Below are 10,273 nucleotides of genomic sequence, written 5' to 3' on the forward strand. Positions count from 1 at the left end.
CCACCTAAGTGTCGTGAAAACAAAGAACCCTCAATAAGTGACATAAAGAGACAAAATGAGTATAACTACCTCGTGAATCCCGGTGATCATCATTATATCCAACAAAACACTCAGATTTAAAGCCAATTTCAAAACGATTCTATTAGTAAATACCTTTTTTAAAGTATATCTTGATAATCAGAAGTTGAGATCATAGACAGTAACCAAATCTGAAATGATATAAGGGAGCCTCGGCGAGAAATTCTGAACAACTTACTTATCTAGCTGAGTGTAGCAAGGCCCACCCCTAGTTGTATCAAAAAATTTAGAAAGTTGATTAACTTTCTAACAGTGGCATTTTCAGACTTACAATTTAAAATCCGACTTCACCATAAGTTGTGAATTTGAATTGTGAGTCCAGAGACACCAAACACCAAATCTCTATCTTTTCCCAATTGGAAATTACACTTACAAAATGATTTAAGGCAAACGCAAAGCTTTACTATTCTAGGGGACTTTAATGTCCACATGGACAATGACATATGCGCCTGCTCCAGCAAAAATCCTTGAACAAATAGTCCAGAGCTAACTATCAGAATTCTTGGAATCTAACAATTGATTCCACGACTCCCAATCCGGCTTTAGGGCAGGTTATAGCACTGAGACCTCTGTCTTGGAAGTGGCAGAGAGTGCCCGTGAGACTATTGATCAGGGCAACATAGCAATGCTTGTGCTGCTGGATCTGTCCGCGGCCTTCAACACTGTCGCCCATCCGGTTCTCCTAGAGAGATTAAAACAAATGGGAATTCAGGGCACTGCCCTTGCCTGGATCCGGTCCTTTCTAGAGAACCGGACACGACACGTTTTTCTACGTCCTTAGTCTCTTCTCAGAAGCCCCTTGTTTGTGGTGTTCCCCAGGGATCGGCACGGAGTCCTCTCCTTTTCAATGTACCTCTCCCCTCTTGCAGCCTTGGTCGAATCCCTGGGGGTGAAGGTGATTTCCTAAGCTGACGACACCCAGCTTCTGTTTTCTTTTAAAGAACAATCGCAGGCTGCTTTTATCAACTTTAGAAGCTGTCTAAGTCAAATCTCAGATTGGATGACCCACAATTGTCTAAAGCTGAACTCGGAGAAAACGGAGGTACTTTTCTTCAACCAGCAGGCCTCTCCACCCTCTAAGCTCTGGTGGCCTCATGAATTGAATCCCCCTCCGGAGCCAGTAGACTCGGTGAGAATCTTGGGTTTCAGATTTGACAATGATTTTTCTGTCAAGTCCCAGATCCGGCAAGTCTCCTCCTGCTGCTTCGGGAAACTTCACACCTTGCATAAGTTCCTCCACTTCCTCCCAATAGACCGCAGGAGGACGGTGGTTCATTTAATTACATCCCATCTGGACTATGCCAAAGGCCTTTACCTGGGTCTACCGGCATATCTGATTCGCAGACTGCAAATAATACAGCGGCTAGACTGATTTGCAAGGTGCCTTACCATCACTCCATCACTCCCCACCTGAGAAGCCTCCATTGGCTACCCGTCATAAGGAGATAACAATTCAAGGCGCTCACCCTGGCTTACGGAGCAACCAGGGGTTGAGGCCCGGCCTGCTTGAGAGTAAGACTCCAACACTACCATCATGACCAGGCCTTGAGATCGGATGTATGACGTTACAACGCATACTTTTACAACGCCTACCTTTACATCGCAAGTTTTACAACGCATACCATTACAACGCATAGTGCTTTTGGGCGCTGGATAGTGAATAGTTTAATTTACTATTCCAACTCCAGTCCCCGTGGATAGTAGGGAAGGTGTTGGATAGTACATTAAACCTATTCCCTATCCTAGAGCGCCCCCCAGCGCTATGCGTTGTAATGGTTTGCGTTGTAAAAGTTGCGTCGTAATGGTAGTGCGTTGTAAAAGTTTCGTTGTAAAGGCTGTTCCCCCTTGAGATCTAACCACCTACAGCTCCTCACTACTCCCCGCTTTCGCAAAGCGAGGGTTGGCGGTAAAGCTTACACAGTTAGGACTGCTAAACTGTGGAATGCCATGCCGCTCCCGCTCTGCCTGACTGAACCAGAACCTGCTTTCAGGCGAGCTCTAAAAACCTGGCTCTTCAACGGTCATTAAGCTGGTGTGTGCTCTGTGTTATTCGACTGCCTTAGCGTCGGAACACCTTCGTTGAAGGTAGCTGCGCGCTCGACAAGTAAAAATTCAAAACAAAAACAATGTTAACCTTTTGATGAAGTAGGCTTTGCAGTAGTGAAAAACTAATTTAGCAGTTTTTCACTACCAGGGCATGTAAAACTGTAAAACTCAAAGGTGCATGTCCTACCTGTAGGAGAGTAGGGTCTGCTATCCTACGGTCACCCCAATTTTTGCTTTTTGCTTCACTGGTTTTCGACTTAATGTGGCTGTGGGCCTGCCAATCAGACCCACAGCCTGCTGTTCTCTCTCTAAATTCACAGACATGTACTATAGGTACATAACCAATTTAGTACTGGACACCTTGTCAGCCCCTATACAGTGCACTATAGGTGCCCAGGGCATAGGTGCATCCAAGGCCTACCAGGGGCTGCAGCATATCTTTTGCCACCCCTGGCTGGTACTTAAATCGACACAACTGGCTGTTCACACAGCTGGTGCAAGGTGGTGTAATCACCCCTTGCTTAGATATAGTATACCTATATCTAAACCTATATCTGAACACATATATACCTATCAGTCACTCCTATGGCAGGCCTTAACAATCCTGGAGGCAGAGTGCTTGGTTTTATGTGAGATAGTGCTCTGGCATGAGCTGAGCCTGTCTGCAGCTTGCGGGACCATTTCCCTATAGCTGTTCCAGTGATACTGCCATACCATATACTCTTAAGTGCATTATAATCCTTACGGTTATTGCAACTCCGGTTTGGCTTTATCAAAACATGTCGTGTTTGGTGTCATACAACGTGGAATGCTCCCCCCTCGACGATTCTGACGATGGGGGCAGCGTCCCACCCCTCCAGGAGGGGAAGACATGTTACTTACTGCAAATGCGGTTAATCCTAACCAGAGCCCCAGCATCACAAAATGGATGCTGCTGCCACAGACACAGGTCTGCCCTCCTGCTGCTGACCGAAAGTCGACAGAGGAGGCTTGATCAAAGGATCTCCTGTCACAGGGAGGTGTCACACCACCCCAGACAGGAGATAGTGGATTGTAGCAGGGAGGGTTGAATGAAACTAGACACTGCCTGGGGCACACAAGGTGTCACTGGGCAGATTCCAGTCAAACCGGTTCTGGGGCCATCCAGCCCCAGTCCTGGCGGCAAACTGGACAAAGGAAAGGGGTGTAACCACCCCCTTCCTGGGTCCCACTCATAGGAGGGACCTAGCAGGTAATCCAGGCGCCAGATTTGGAATATAGGTGGTAGCAGTGCCAATGCACATCAGATTATCCTGACTGAAACTTATGAAACGAAACTCTGTACCCTTCGACATCCTACTCGACGTAGAAGACTGAAGAATCTCCCTTGTGGTCAAGGAGTGACCACCCTGTGCAAACAGGCACCATCCAGCACCTCGACGTTTGCTTTGTTGCAGTTCCCGCCGGAACTCGAGCGACAGAGATCAACAAAAGCCAGCTTTCCTGACTTCCAACAGCCCGATCCACAGTCCATGCAGAGCTGGGACCCGTGGAGGCGACCTGAAGCGTGGGAGCTGCCATCTTGAAGTAACTACGAAGCGCTGACCGTGCAGCATCCGAGGCCCCCTTGAAGCTGTGCATTGGAGCGTGAGAAGCTCCAGCCCCGAGCAGCTTTTGCACCGAAGCTCACTCCTCTACACTCGACGAGTGCTGCGTGGGGCCCTTCTGCATTTTCCTGCTCGACGCGTTGGTCCGGTCGCTTGCCAGTTGGCTAGTGGCCCCTGAACCGACGATCCTTTGAATTTACACCACTGGTCTGGTTGCTCCAGACTGGCCCTCGCTCCCCTGACAAGGAGCACCCGCTCTGACCTTGCTGGTCCGAGTGAAACGCCATCTTTGAATCCTGCGTGGGTTGCCCTTGCCAAGGCTTGTTGACTCCGATCTGGAAGCTGACACCGCCGACAGTGAGAACCTTTGTGGGACAGCTCGTGATCCACTCCAGGACATCCTCGGTGCCCCAGAGTCCAAGTGGCAGCGGAGACAAGGCACTTGTCATCAACCTGATTGCGCCCGACATCGCCTGGTTCCTTCCTGGTACCTTCCTGGTCACTGGCTAGTGACCCAGACTCTGTCCCCTCTCGATCCACCCTTGGATCGCACCGGACACTTCTCTTCTGGACGCCTGCAGCATCTTCATCCTCAGGCACCATCGAACTGCGTGACGAAACCCGACACAGGTTGGCACCTGTGCACCCGCGTCCTGTGGGTGAGGTAACTTACTAGCGCCGGTGTTGCCACACTGGTACACACCTCTAGTGCCTAAGTCTAAAGTTTGGTAGTCCTAGTCCAGTCGGAAGACTCTTTTTGCAATAACATTGTAACTTTTACGCACCATTGACTTTACATTGGTGAAAGCCGTGCTTCCCGCACTGCACCCGAATCCCGCGGGCTACTCCCGTCCTAACTGTGGTTAGTCCAGTGTAGTCCCAGCGATTCACAAGGCCCTAGGCCTTACCCCTGATCGATTAGTGATTGTTATACCACTTTTTTGATATATGGTTTGAGTGGCCACCGGCCTCATCCAAAACGTGCAACTCGTCTATGTTATACTGTGCTTTTATTGAAACGCTTGTGCTTCATTGCTCATAAAGAGTAGTGGGGATTATTCTAACAATAAATACATATATTTTTAATAATATATAACTTGTGTGGTGTCCTTTCATTTGATATTACAGGATTGTACATGGTAAAACAACTGGCTTCACATGTCCTCTTGAGTTAAGCCTTTAGGCTGCTTAGTCCATGCTACCCCTAGGATAGCTTGTCTTTAAGGTTGACTTACAACCACCACCATAAGGGATTGTTTGGACTGATACAAGGTGCCCACAGAACTGTTGACATCATATACCAGGCCAACTTCTCACACTACCTTTTACAATTCAATTTACCCTGCCCATAAGGCTGCCTAGGGCCTACCTCAGGGGTGACGTATATGCAATTAAAGAGAAAGTTTGGGCCTGGCCAGGTCAAAATGGCAGTTTAAACTGCACACACAGGCTCTGCAGTGGCAGGCCTGAAATATGTTGAAAGGCACAATCAGTGCTGCCAGCCCATTAGCACATTAGCAGCTTTTAATTTACATGCCCTTTGCACATATAGTGCACTTTACTAAGGACGTATAAGTAAATGTAATATTCTAATTGTGGATAAGCAAATGTTACCATGTTTTGAGTACAAAGCAATGCACGTTAGCACTAGCCAGCAGTTGTAAAGTGCCTAGAACCCTAAAGCCAGCAAAAATGAAGTCAACAAAACAGGAGGTCGGAAGGCAAAAAGTCAGGGGAAACCACACCAAAGATGCCAGATCTAACATGTGTTTCCTCCAGCTGAAGGCAGGGAGAGATACTTAACCCTTTAGCGTTCTCTTCACTAAGGTGGAGAACCTGGAGAGACCACCACCATTGTCATAGTCTGTAGGGAGATGGACCACCTCAACAGTTTGGGATTCTCACCCCTCATCTGCATTAATCATCTGAGGGGTCTGTGATCTGTCTGAACGTGGAAGTGAGTGCCCAATAGGTATGGCCTTAGCTTCGTCAGTGCTCAGACCACAGCAATGGTGCTCCACCTGTTTCCTGGGAAGTAGCTTCCAAATGACGAAGGCTACAGGCTGAGCCAGGCCTTCTCCATTTAGCTGTGAGAGCACAGACCCTATGCCTTTCTCTGAGGTGTCCATGTGCACAACAGACTCTTGGGAGAAATCGGGGGCCTTGAGCATTGGTGCAGAGCATATGTCTTCCTTCAGGGCATCAAAAGCTTTCTTTCACACCCATGCCCAGATCTCCTGACGTGGCTGCTTCTTGGAAGTCAGCTCTGTCAAGGGGGCAACAATGATGCCGTACCCCTGGATGAATCCCCCGTAATATCCTGTGAGGCCTAAGAAGGCTCTCACTTCTGTCTGGGGCTTGGGCTGTTCCCAGTTCAGAATGGTGTCAATTGTGAGCTGCGAGGGCTGCCCCTTGCCACCCCCTACTTGGTATCCCAAGTAAACCACAGAACACTGCCCTATCTGGCACTTACTGACCTTGATGGTCAGGCCTGTGCTCTGCAGAGCCCAAAGCACTTCCTGGAGGAGGTTCAAGTGGTACTCCCAACTACAGCTGAAGACCGCAGTGTCATCCAGATAGGCGCCACTGAAGTTCTGGAGCCCAGCCAGACCTGATTGACAAGCCTCTGGAAGGTAACAGGGGCATTCTTCCAACGAAAAGGCATGACCCTGAACACGAAGGACCCTTCCGGTGTTGAGAACTCAAACCTCTCTTTAGTCCCATTGGTCAAGGCAATCTGCCAGGACCCATGCGTTAAGTCAAACGTGCTGAGGAACTTGCCAGCTCCAAGCCGATCAGTGAGCTCATCCGCTCTGGAGATGGGGTGCGTATTAATCCTGGTGACTGCCCTGAGCCCACGGTATCCCACACAGAACCTAAGTTCAGGTGTGACACTTGGAGTGGCAGCCTTGGGAACCAACACCATTGGGTTGGACCTTGGGCTGCTTGGGGGCTCAATAACCCGTAATGTTAGCATCTTGGAGACCTCCTATCAGGCAACCTGTAAATGTTGTCCTTTACAGGTGTGCTGTCCCCAGTATCAATATCAGGGGTATATGATGGAGTGAGTCCTGAGGTAAGGGAGAACAAAAGGGCAAACTGACCCAGCAACTGGTGGATGTCTCTCTATTGATCTGGGGTCAGTGTAGGGGAGACGTTGGCACCCTCCACTGACCCATCCTGCTCCTTGGAAGATAGAAGGTCAGGGAGAGGTTCACTCTCCTCTTCCACCCCATCATCAGTGACCAGAAGCACGGTCATCTCAGACATCTCATAGTGGGGCTTGAGGCCGTTCACATGTAGGACCCTCAAAGGGTTCCTTGGACTCTCATGCGCTCCTTCACCTCATAAGGCCCAGACCAACAGTCTTCCAGGGCCTGGGGCTCCACTGGCTTTATCCACACTTTACGACCAGGCTGAAACTCAACCAGAGTGGTATTTTGGTTGTACCATAGTTGCAGGTCCTGCTGGCTAGCCTCCAGGTTCTCCTGTGTGATCTTCCAGAAGCGGAATGTCCGGTTGTGGAATGCCAGCATGTAGCTAACTACAACCTGGGGTGGCTTCTTGAGAGCTCTCTAACCAAACTGAGAGGTCCTCTCACAGGGTGTCCATATAGATGTTCCAAAGGGAAGAAGCTAACTCCCTTCTGTGGAACCTCCCTGTAGGCGACAAGGAGACATGGCAGGAGGACGTCCCATCCCAATTATGCCTTATGGGTCAGGTAGACCCATAATCATGCCCTTGAGGTAGGGTATGATTGAATCTTTCAACGAGCCCATTGGTTCGGTTATGGTAAGGAGTGGTAAACTTATAGATCACCCCACACTCCTTCCATATGGCCTTCATGTAGTTGGACCAATACAAATCAAAAGTGAAAGAGAGTACCCTCTGGGCCCAAAGGAACTGGGTAGAGTCAAGTATTAAAGTATTAGTTGTTCCCTGGGTTGCTATATAAAAGACACAGACGTGTTTTATGTCCTCACAAACTGCTGTCAATCACACATTCATTCTCAATACCCTATGTATGTATTGTGTATTGTATCCCCTTCAGTAGTAAAACCACAAGGCATTAATGATTTAGTTTGAAACAGAAAGTTAAAAATTCACAAGTCTTTTATTCTAAAAAGGAAAAATCCATGTATAAAAAAGGAATCAATTCTTAATACAGTGCCTAGTGCAAAAGCATTTTATATTCTTAGAGCACACAGTTATAACACATTTAAAAAAACATATATCACAAAATCAATCCAAAAAAAAATTTCTCTTAAAAACAATATTTAAGGGTGTCGACGCGTTTCGGTGGATTAGGCTCTAGGCCCCACCTTCCTCAGGACAATTATTGTAACGTGAATCTGTAAATAGAGGAATCCACAATGAGAAAACATCCTCAGGTGCAATTATAAATTGATCATACACATATAAAAATTTGCATTTTCCTAACAATTCTCATCTATTTCATTATTAGCCACATGTGGTTATACTACAGATATCCTTAGAGTGTGTTTTTGAGCCCTCCCTTCATCTTCTCAGTTTCATACTGGCACTCGCATGCTCATCATGCAGTCAGGCTGCTCAGATCTACTTGTATCCATGGATTACTTAGGATACATTTTTATTTTGATTTAAGATCTTATTGTTACACATGATTTTGTGTCAGCATTTTACATCTGTGCTAATGATTTTGTCTTTTAATACTTATCTCGAGTGCCCTTGTAGAGAAAATACCAGTCTATTCTCATTATGGTGCACACCTCAGATTATTCATCTTTAATCTCTTGAGTCTTAAAAAGATACATTGGGTTTATTTGTACCTGCGTTGTCTATCAGCGGTATCCTAACAGATAGTGTAGATACAGCGATCATCAGATCTCATCTTGGTTGATTAAAGGTCGATTTATTCAATTGCAACCTATAAGAGATCAATATCATTGTTCAACAGTGGAGGCCTATATATGATCAGACCGTGTCCCTAGTTAGAAACATTTTAATTCACACACACCTGTATTTTCATGATACTTAGTCCTAGACCGGTGTGCTGTTCTTCCCTTCTTATATTATTATGTGGAAGAGTTCCTGGGAAGGAATGAGAACGTATTATCAGTGAGTCATTCCTTTCCCACTTTGTTCCCCCATTAGTGCCGATATTCCCTTTCTTTAATCTGACTCACCTATTTGGCTATGACTTGCATATGTCGAGATATTAGTTTCTCATGTTTAGAGTAGATTCATTCACTAGGTCCCCTCATAGGTGGAGTAATTGATGTTTCTGTTACCAGTCGCTAAAAAAAAAAGCAAAAGGTCGAACTATGAATAAACGGATGCCTTGTTACTAAAGTGCCTTTGGTGATTGCCCCTACTAGTTTTCTCACCTTTCAGTATATATCAGATCGCACCTTCGTTTTTCAATTCAGCTCCTTAGGCGGGATTCTTTTCTTAATCCTCAGCACGATACCCTGTGGCAATAATTTTTTACATTTAGTACCTTTTTTCCACCCCTAATTATTTCGCATGTGCGCATTTTACATTATTCTGTTTATTAGTGCATCTCATGTGCATGGGCATTGCCACGCATACACTGATGAAGCTTTGTTTGAGCTTTTAAACAGGACATGCTCGAGCCTAGCGCAGGGCCAATATAAAGAACGCGTGCTCATTTAGCGGTGCAGTCTTATAGGTTGTTATTTAAAATCAGTATCGTTTAAGTACACATCCCTTTACAACAGATTCCCCCTTTTTTTTATATGTATACGGGTTATTATTGGCTAAATTTCTCCAGTATGCCCGTCTTACGGTGCTCGCTCGGATTACATTTACACGAGATTAGCGCATTACCGCCCACTTCTACAGTGGACTACGAGCAAACAGGAATTCCCTTGTGCGAGTAAGCGTCCTTTAACAAATAGGACTTTGTTTAGTCCCAATCTAACTACGTCTTACCTTATGACGGTTCTTTGTCGTGCTTCCACCGGTCTCAATACGGATGAAATGAGACTACCGGTCGTAGCGTTTATTTTATACTTCCGGTTCCCACTTTACTCAGGGTCATGGTCCCGTTAACTTAAGATTAAGTATGGCGGCCATCTTTGAATGTTTATTTGCCTTAGTATTTTTTCAACTCCGTGTGTATTTATATTGCAATTTGTTGACATTTATAAAGCTAATATTATTTCTGCCTTGCAGTTACTCAAGTTATGTTGTCCTTCCTGATTTATATCCACAATCATTTAAATTTTGCGTATAATTAATTTTTACCCGTTTTTATCCTTCAAAGAGATTCGCGTTGCAGATGCAGTTAGAATTAAATTGAACAGGGATCAGAGACCTTTTTTAGCCCACAACCAACAGAGAGGGAATTATGTACCACGGGGGAGGGGCCGTGGCAACTACCATCGACAAGCACCTCCGGCCAGAGCCCCATATATGAACACCCGCAGCCAGAAAAGATGGGACTGTTAACTAATGAAAAGGTACCTATTATCAATTTATCCAATAAGGTGCTCACAGAGACTGAAGAGAAAGTCTTAAACTTAGGATTAGGGTATGCTCCCATTGTTAAACCAAAT

General features: G+C 46.2%; 1 long non-coding RNA gene across 1 annotated transcript; it reads right to left on the reverse strand.

Moving 5' to 3' along the window:
- Positions 1–8,035: 8,035 nt before the first annotated feature.
- On the reverse strand, positions 8,036–9,165 carry LOC144754034 (uncharacterized). Its single transcript, XR_013594631.1, has 4 exons — positions 9,080–9,165; positions 8,879–8,989; positions 8,710–8,783; positions 8,036–8,619 (listed from the first exon to the last, which is right to left on the reverse strand). It is a non-coding gene; the product is annotated as an uncharacterized LOC144754034 (long non-coding RNA).
- Between the last annotated feature and the right edge of the window lie 1,108 nt (positions 9,166–10,273).

Source organism: Lissotriton helveticus, chromosome 5_1 (genome assembly GCF_964261635.1).
Source record: "Lissotriton helveticus chromosome 5_1, aLisHel1.1, whole genome shotgun sequence".
NCBI lineage: Eukaryota > Metazoa > Chordata > Amphibia > Caudata > Salamandridae > Lissotriton > Lissotriton helveticus.